We start from the raw sequence: 9347 nt of genomic DNA on the forward strand, positions 1-9347 counted from the left end.
AATGTACCAGTGGGGTTAGAAAGGCCAGCTCAAAAGGCCTGCTTCTCTTTCTTGGTCTCTGATCCTGTAGTAGATCTCCTTCATGGGCTGGTATTTTCCAGGAAAGCAAGTTATTTTCAGTCTAATTCTCAGGGTTTAAAGACTTCTTTTTTCAAAGTTCTATTATCTTTGTGACCTAAATAAAATATAATCTATACAATAAAATACAGAAATGACATGAATTTTTTGTGTTTCGTTTAAGATTTTATCTCTGAAAATGGGCTTTGGTTTTCTTTGCCATCTTATGCTAGAACTATTCATTTTGCTATAATCAGCTCTGGCAACATTGAGAGAGCCATTTAAAATTAGTCATTTTTTCCTTCCTGAGCTTAATAGACACCTATTTATGCAAAGACAGAGAAAGGATCTTTGCATTTCCAGAAAATAGATCATGAGACTGCAAATAGTGCTCCCAGACAGCACAGTGGCTAACAGAATTTTATGCCATTCAGGAAATGGGAAAGCAACATGAGCAAGGTAAAGAGCAAATTACGAATGTATTTCTTTTTCTAACAGACTGTCCAAAGAATTAGACAAACAGCATTAAACCTCATAAGAAGGATGGAGAATAATTTGACCTGTTGAAATAGTAGACTGAATCATTGGGAAATGAACTTTAGCCATCCAGATTCTCCCTTTCTTAATAACAATTTCTAATATTTTTACAACACTTTGCAATTTACAATTTACATTAAGCTTTCCTTGTTGGTGGCACCCTCCTTCCTGCATTCCCTCCCGGTCCCCATGGGCTTTCATCAAATCTGATAAACTCATTTCCAGTAAGCTGCTTCAAATCTTTTATGGAACAAGGCAGGGTCAAATTGGAAAAAAAAAAAAATCATTCAAACAAAGGTAAAAATGACTGATAATATTTAATGCGTGACCTTTCTGAAGGCATTTGTGTTTTACCAGAAGACAAGTTCTTAGATGAATCTGTAATTTTAGAAATCAGGCATCAGGAGAGATTTTTCTGGGGGAAGGGAGGGCACAGGGCTTATAGTGTCCTTTTTGATATCTCTGCAATGAAACTATTTAGGAAGTCATTTTGTTCTCTGGTAAGATGTGCCTCTCTCTGAGTCTGTATATCTGATAGCATACATTTCTTAGAACAGTTGAATTTAGTTAATTAGAGCAGATTTTCAACCTGCCCCAAAATAGGCTCTCGGAATTTTAGAGACCTCAAAATATTGACTCTCAGAATTTTAGAGAATGAAAGCATCTTCGAGTTTTATCAGCCAAAGCGCTTATCTTACAGATAAGAAAATTGAAGACAAGGAAGTCTAAATCATACTGATTAGTTAAAGCCAGAAGATCCAAATGCTTTGGTAAACAAGGAGCTGATAATATGAAGACTAAACATTGAATTGATCAGGAAAATATCATGAAGCGTGTTCTTGTTATTTAGACACTGGCCACACACAGTATGCTTGGGGTTCTTTGTGTTGTTGTTGTTGTCATCACATAGACCTAACACAACTGTATTTGAGCAGTAGGAGATGTGACTATTCTTGTGCTTATTGATGTGTTGTTTTGATCTGGTATAATCATTACCACTTACCCCTAGATTAATCATTATTACTTGCATTAAACTCTTCTAATTGTCTGTATAGTCATGGAATTTAATGTATAGTAGAATACTAGAAAAGTCAACAGATTCTTTTTAATACTGGATTCTTTCATCATAGTACCAAAGATGTCCTTCCTTAAAATTGTTGAGCCACTGGATTCCTTGTTAGCTTTACATCAACATAGGTTTTGAAGGAAAATCTTTAAGGATCTTGTTGGTTAGCCACATCATGTTTTCAGATGCAACACTAAGACCCAAAGAGCCACACACTTAATTTGTAGTAGATCCAGACTGAGAGCCTATATCCTCTGAATTTATGTCCAGGTCTCTGCCCACCATGCCACATGGCATGATTTTACAAGCCCAGAAGTCTCTTGTGGCTCCAGAAAGATGCATATCCCATATACTTCAAACCTAGAGAATACTGACTGGTGTGATTCCTTTGTTGTATATCAAATTCTGGAAGAGGAGAGGAGAAACAAAGGTATTCTACTCCCAGCCTTCCTGAGACCACAAGAAATATTCACAGATGATGTGTGAGCCTCTAAGGGTTTGATTTTTCCATTCAGCTCTCTTTTGTTTTGCTTGGCCTTATGAGGAAGGAAAATGTGTAACTGAGTGATAAAGTCAATAAGATCTGAACTGGCTGTTTGTTTTATGTTTTCCTCATTTAGTAGTTCGATTTTGTGCTTAAAATTCAGAAGCTCATCTTAAAGAACAAAGGTTACATTTAAGATTAGCATTAAAAAATTTCTGGGAAAATTGACTGAGAAACAAAAATCCTGTCCTTGGAGGAACTGTTCTTTCTGAGAAAAGACTGATGAGTCATGCTAGTTGTAGAAATTTGTAATCTGCCATGAAAATTGGACACTTATGATTCAAAGATTTCCTTGGCTGCATCTGCACTGAATCATCTGGAATATTAAAAAAAACACACACAAAAAACAAAACCCAACAGTCAATTGTCTGGGTATTTTGACTACATAATGACAAATAGATAGCTGTCTGCAAGCATTAAATGGCTGTCTGAGGTTTTGGTTTTTATTTTTTTTCCCAACTTTTTATTTAAATTCCAGTTAGTTAACATACAGTGTAATATTCAGGCGTACAATACAGCGAATTCAACACTTCCATACAACACCAGTGCTCATGACCAGTACCCTTCCTAACCACCATCACCTGTTTCACCCATCCCCCACCAACCTCCCATCTGGTGACTATCAGTTTGTTCTCTATAGTTAAGTCTGTTTCCTTGGTTTTCCTCTCTTCCCTCACCCCCCACCATGTTCATTTGTTTTATTTCTTAAAATCCACATATGAGTGAAAACATATGATATTTGTCTTTCTCTGACTGACTTACTTGGCTTAGTATCATACTCTCTAGCCTGAGTTTTTATCATCCAGATTTGCAGTAATGGACACAGTAAAATTCAAACCTGTAGTAGCATCAAGGAGCGATTCGTTTCTACCTGGAATATAATTGGAAATTTAAGGCACCGATCTGGATGATTACGGGCTTGATGAAAGAACATAGCTTAGTTGGGTGTGCAACCACAACTCAAATGCTCAAAAACTCTCTGAAAGAAAAATACCATGTAAGAGAAAAGATTGAAGTGAACCAATGCAACTTTCTAATCAAAAGCCAGCACACTGTTAGCTTAACCATGGTGTTTTTTAAATATACATGATCAATAAGGCACCTGGGTGGCTCAGTCCATTAAGCAGCTGACTCTTGATTTTGGCTCAGGTCATGATCTTGGGGTCCTGGGATGGAGCCCTGCATCGGGCTCACACTCAGTGGGGAGTGTGCTTGGGATTCTCTCTCCCTCTGCCCCTCCACTTCCCCTGTGTTCTCTCTCTCTCTCAAATAAATAAATAAATCTTTTTAAAAAATTGTTGATGTTTCAGTAGAATGGCAGGGTTTCTGGAATGCTAAGTCCTTAGTGCCACTGATTACTATTAAGAAAACACACGTACACATAACTTGCAGTTTCAAGGATTCCAGTCATCTAAGAGTTCAGTGAAGAAATCCCTAGTGCCTAGAAAATGAGAGAAAACAGACACACACACAAATAAGAGATTGTATCATATGAGAGAGGTCTGTTCTTAGCTACTGCGTTTCAGGAGTCTTCAGAAGTTTTACTGCTCACAGCTATCAAACATCTAACCACTAGCAGCTTGGGCTTTGCTTCCTTTGTTTTTTACTTCTTCCACAGAAGTGATAATTACCTTCAAGTGTGTGTTAATTATTTGGGTGATGAATAGAATTTGACGTCAATGGCTAAGTACCCGTGTCAGCCTTGTCAAATGTCACCACCTCTGAGATGCCTTTTATGACCACCCAGTCCACATTCAGACACCTCCACCCATCACACTGTTTTGTTTTTTGGAAATGTGATTATCCTTTCTTTTCTTGTCCATTTCCTCCATGGGGTGTGAGCATTGTAAGGTTAGTTTTCTTGATGATCTGGTTCATTGCTGGATCTCCAGGGCCTAGGATGGAGCCTGACACATGAGAGACATGGAGTAAATATTTGTTAAATGCGTCAAAAACTGAAGGCAGATGGCCTTAATTATATCTTTTTCTTTCCTTTGGAATGAGAACTAATTTCCAAGTTGCTGTGCAAAGGAGAAACTCCTCTAAGACAAATAGAGAAATTGGAAACAGTTAGGAATGACTACAGAACAAGACTAAATAAAACAAACAGAGCCAGATGTTTGGAAAATAAAGAATAAAATGAAATGATTATTAATTATTATTAAATAATTTATATGATCTTATGGGTAAAATTCAAAAGAAGTCTAAAGGATTAAAAAGCAAAATAAATTTGGCAAAGAAAGAAAGTTAGGTAAGGTATTAAGTGGAAGGTTTGAACTGCTGAGTTGGGATGCTCCCTGCAGTGATCCTCAGGGATTAGAATCCTGGATGAATAAGAGAGGCAGGGAATCTTGGTTCTTGACACCATAAATAAGAAACCAGTCATTGGAGACGCCCAGATTCAAATCCTGGAAAGCCTAGATGATTTTGAAATGAGGCTTAAAGGAAATAAACATATAAAGGTCTTAGCACTGAACCTGCTTCTTAGTGTTAAAAACTGTATTTTGTATTTTAAATCAGGGTACTTAGCCACTTGCTAATGAGCAAAACTGTCTTATCAGGCACCAGGTTGCTCCTGAAGTCAAAGGAGTGGAGATTTGTACAGAATGTCAGCAATCTCCTACAGGAAACATTTTGTACCATCTTTTCCCCTTACTACTGAGCATTGGAATTTGCATTAGAACTCTACCTCTGATATGGAAAAAGATAATTAATACACATAAGGATTCTAGTTAATAAGCTCTGTACAGACACATACAACCCATCATCAAAGGTCACCTCTGTCCTGTGCTATATTTTTACCATAATCTCTACCTACTTCTGTTGTGACTCTTAACATGTGTAGCTATGTTCATAACCTTTTTTCTTAGATGAAATTCTTTTAAGGAAGAGGCCTGTCAAAGTTACTGTTATGGACTAAGATGTGCCTTTTCCCCCACCTCAATTCACAAGTTGAAGTCCTAACTCCTAGTGTGACTGTATTTGTAAATAGGGCCTCTAAAGAAGTTATTAAGACTAAATGAAGTTGGACGCCTGGGTGGCTCAGTGGGTTAAGCCACTGCCTTCGGCTCAGATCATGATCTCAGGGTCCTGGGATCGAGTCCTGCATCGGGCTCTCTGCTCAGCAGGGAGCCTGCTTCCCTCTCTCTCTCTGTCTGCCTCTCTGTCTACTTGTGATTTCTCTCTGTCAAATAAATAAATAAAATCTTTAAAAAAAAAAAAGACTAAATGAAGTCACAAAGGTGAGGCCCTAATCCAACAGGGCTGGTGTCCTTATAAGAAGAGGAAGAGACACTAGAGATGCACACTTATAGATGAAAGGCCAGGTGAGAACACAGGGAGCAGTAGCCATTCAGAAGCCAAGGAGAGATGCCTAAGGAGAAACCAAACATGTCATCACCTTGATCTTGGACTTCTAGCCTCCTGAACCTTGCAAAATAGACTTCTTTTATTTAAGTTACCCACTCTGGTATTTGAGTATTTTGTTATGGCTGCTTTAGCCAACGAATACATTTATCTATGATGAAACTGGAAGATTGGCATTCAGCATTCCTTCCAACTTCCTTCCAGTGTGTCCTCCTTGACTGTAGAGACCAGAGAGCTTAAAATCGTCTCCTTCATCTCAAATGTAAATTAGTCTCACTGATTAGATGCTCTTAAGGGAAAGCTGGAAGGTGGAAGTGAGGCAGGGCCATCTTCAGGCTGCTGTGGGTGTTGCTGGGACAGGCAGTCATGAAGTGCTGGGTTGCTCTGTAGCAGCATGCTAGTGTCCAGTCCTAGTTGGAAGGAGGTTGTGAGGCAGTTATTGTGGTGATTAAGGTAGACTCTTGATTGTCGGATGGCAGCTAAAGCAATTTATCCTCAAACTCAACAGCTTCTGAATAGGATGATCTTCACCTCCACCTCCCCCTCCCCCGCACCCTTTCTCCTCCCCTCTCCCTCCTTCTTCCTCTTCCTCTTCTTTGAGAAGAAGAGGGAGGAGGAGGGCCCGAGGAAGAGGGAGACAGAGAATCTTAAGATCTTAAGGAGGCTCCACACTGTACACAGAGTTTAACACAGGGTTTGATCTCACAACCCTGAGAGCATGACATGGACCAAAATCAAAAGTCATGCATTTAACCAACTGAGCTATCCAGGCACCCCCTGAATGGGATCATCTGATTCTTCCCCCACCCCCGACTGTGACAGAAGTAACAGCCACCTTGGTGAGGCCACCTCGACAATGTTCTGAGAGTCACTTTTGGAACCCTGGTCGAGAAGTACCTCCTCAAGACTCTCTCGCTATGTCATAAGTATTTAATGATCTGTATAAAATCTCTTTCTGCTTAAGAAAGCTAGAGCAGTGTCTGGTTTTTGCAACTGAAGCTGGATTGATGCATTCTTCTTTGTGTCTTTAGCATTGAGCACAATGCCTGGTGTATGTATCATTGTTGCCTAAACTGGTGATTCTTTGTCTTTGATGTGTATCATCATTACCTAGAAGCCAATAATGAACATGAAGGCCCAGATTCACCGAGAAAAAATAAGATTTTTATTTTTACCAAGTTCCTTATGAGATTCTAATAACCACTAAAGTTTGAGAAATTCTGGATTAAAATTCTCTCAGACCTACTAGGAACCAGGCATCTTCAAAGCACATGATACCCAGTGACTCTTTTTATTCTCATATTGACCTTATGAAGTAGGAAGTGGCATTATCCCCATTTTTTTAGATGGGAAAACCAAGGACTAAAGAGCCTTGGAAAAGTACCCAAGATCACACAGTTCATAAGTAGATTTTAGTTCCTAAACCCAAGAACCAAGGGACTTAGACCCCCAAGCTCATGACTACTACATTCTTCTGCATGAATTCTCTCTTCTCAGAAGAGTCTAAGGTGAGTCTCATTTAAATTTAAATCAGATTCCTCCAAGTAATTTTTAAAAACATAACAATATCCCAGTGTTGGGGCGCCTGGGAGATTCAGTCAGTTAAGTGTCCAACTCTTTATCTCACCTCAGGTCATGAGTTCATGTTCCTTTGATCAAGTCCCACGTTGAGATCTGCACTCAGCAAGGAGTTTTCTTGAAATTGTCACTCTCCCTCTGCCTCTACCTCTTCCTCTCTCTTTCTCTCAAATAAATAAATAAATCTTAAAACAAAAACAACAGCAACAACAATATCACAGTCTCTGTGATCAGGTCATTTAGTTACTAAAGAAAAGGTTTGGGCTAACAAAAATCTTTCTAGCGAAACAATAGTCTCTAGGGTAGGTGCAACAAACTTTAAAGTCTAATAAAACCTATTTAAATCAAGCAATAGCTTGAAGGAGTAATTGCTCTCAGATACAAAACTAATAATTCCCTGAATATTATTATTATCTTTGAAGTGAAGAATAGCAAACTGAACCTTAGGTCCCTCCATTTATTATTAGAAAAACATCATACATTTTCAAGAAGAATAGATCAAAATAGTATTATTTAGCTGCAGAGTCCCACATTCTTTTTTCTTACTAATCATGTTTCTTACATTTTCAAGATTGCATCTCTAAGATTTAATAAAACCTTATTATTCTCCTAATGCCTAGAAATTAATAATGTAGAGGAAGATATTGGAAGATGTTCATAGGAACTTCTTATAAAGATGTGCAGAAATGCACAATGAATAAAAGGAAATATTATACCCTTTTAAACTTTGTAAACTCTTTAGTCAGTAGAAGTTCCCAAATGTGTTGGGAATATAAAAAGTAATTCTTAAAATTTACTTTAAAAAACTCTACATCTTTACTCCTATATTGAATACCTTAAAACGAGTTCTTCCACCATACACATTTCCTGTTTTATTTGTATTTTCAAGTGAAGTTGTTCCAGCACGTGAGTCATTTGAGTTGGCAGTACTTATTTGATGTGATGTGTCAAAGATATTCTTTTAAAATGTTTCCAGTGTGTTTAGATATTAAGTCACACACACACACACACACACACACGCACACACCCACAGGAGTGTGACTAAAATACCAGTGATCAATCACAGCCTCCCCTCCCTTCCTCCTTGGGGCTGAATTTGATTCTGCCACTTTCCCTATCCCTTAAGAGAAGCGCTATTTGACATATTTCATGCTTAGTTCTATGAATTAAACTTTGTATTGTTTTGGGACTCTGGAGGAAATAACATCTGGGATCCACCAGGATGGACCACTCTGGACCCAGATGATACCCAAGAGGGACTCTGGTAGGCGCTCTGGATCATCTCAAGAGGCCATTTCCTAAGAGTGGAGTCCATTCAGCAGGGACAAACCAGAAACAGAAGAATAAGGCTTTTCTTCTTTTCTATCTTATGGATTAACTAAACGTTCTCATTTCTTAAGTAGCTGGTGTTTTGTTATAAGAAAGGATGCAGCAAGTTCAGATCCAAAGTACACGGTCATCATAATTAGTAACTGCCACTTGTTTTTCACTGAAAATGGCAAATTCTTCCCTAGGCCCTCCTCACAGTGGCTCCTGTGTGTGAATCTCTAGATACTCTGTCCCAACATGGTGCTGGTGGAAGTTCTGTGAAAGGCACTGAGACCCAAGAGGAAGAAATGGTGGCACCATGCCAAGTCCTCCTTCTTCCCTGTTTCCCACTAAAAAGGCTTCTCTTTAGTAAGACCCTTGTCAACACCCACTTAGTTCCAGAGCCCATGGTTTTGCTCTTTGCAATGCACAGTGCTTGTCTTGGGCTTAAGTCCTGGTAACAGACCCATCAGCCCCTTCCCTAGGATCCCTCCTGTTAACAAGCATCTGCAGTGGGGCTGCTGGTGATGCAGTAGAGTTCCATGCTCTGCTCCTCATTGGTGCTGCTCCTAGATGACTAAGCTTGTGACAGATAGGTCTGATCTGAAATATATACATATATATATATATATATATATATATATATATATATGCACATTGCCTTGTACATGTTGCTATGTCTTCAAAAAAACTGGAAAGAAAAAAAGATGGCAGACGGTATATAAGTTTCCTCAGAGGCAGTGGAGGAAACGCTGTACAAAACAAGAAAGAATAATTAAAAAGGAAGCATCATGGAATGGAAGTGTGTGTGTGGGCGGGTATGTAGTTTGGCTGGGACAGGTGAGAAAGCAGAGCTATGATTAGAGAAATGAAGAGAAAATGAGTCAAGAA

At 38.8% G+C, this 9347-nt stretch overlaps 1 pseudogene; it reads right to left on the minus strand.

Moving 5' to 3' along the window:
• Window positions 1-8536: 8536 nt before the first annotated feature.
• Window positions 8537-8716, minus strand: LOC132015305 (cytochrome c oxidase subunit 7C, mitochondrial-like; annotated as a pseudogene).
• Between the last annotated feature and the right edge of the window lie 631 nt (window positions 8717-9347).

The sequence above is a fragment of the Mustela nigripes genome, chromosome 1 (assembly GCF_022355385.1).
Source record: "Mustela nigripes isolate SB6536 chromosome 1, MUSNIG.SB6536, whole genome shotgun sequence".
NCBI lineage: Eukaryota > Metazoa > Chordata > Mammalia > Carnivora > Mustelidae > Mustela > Mustela nigripes.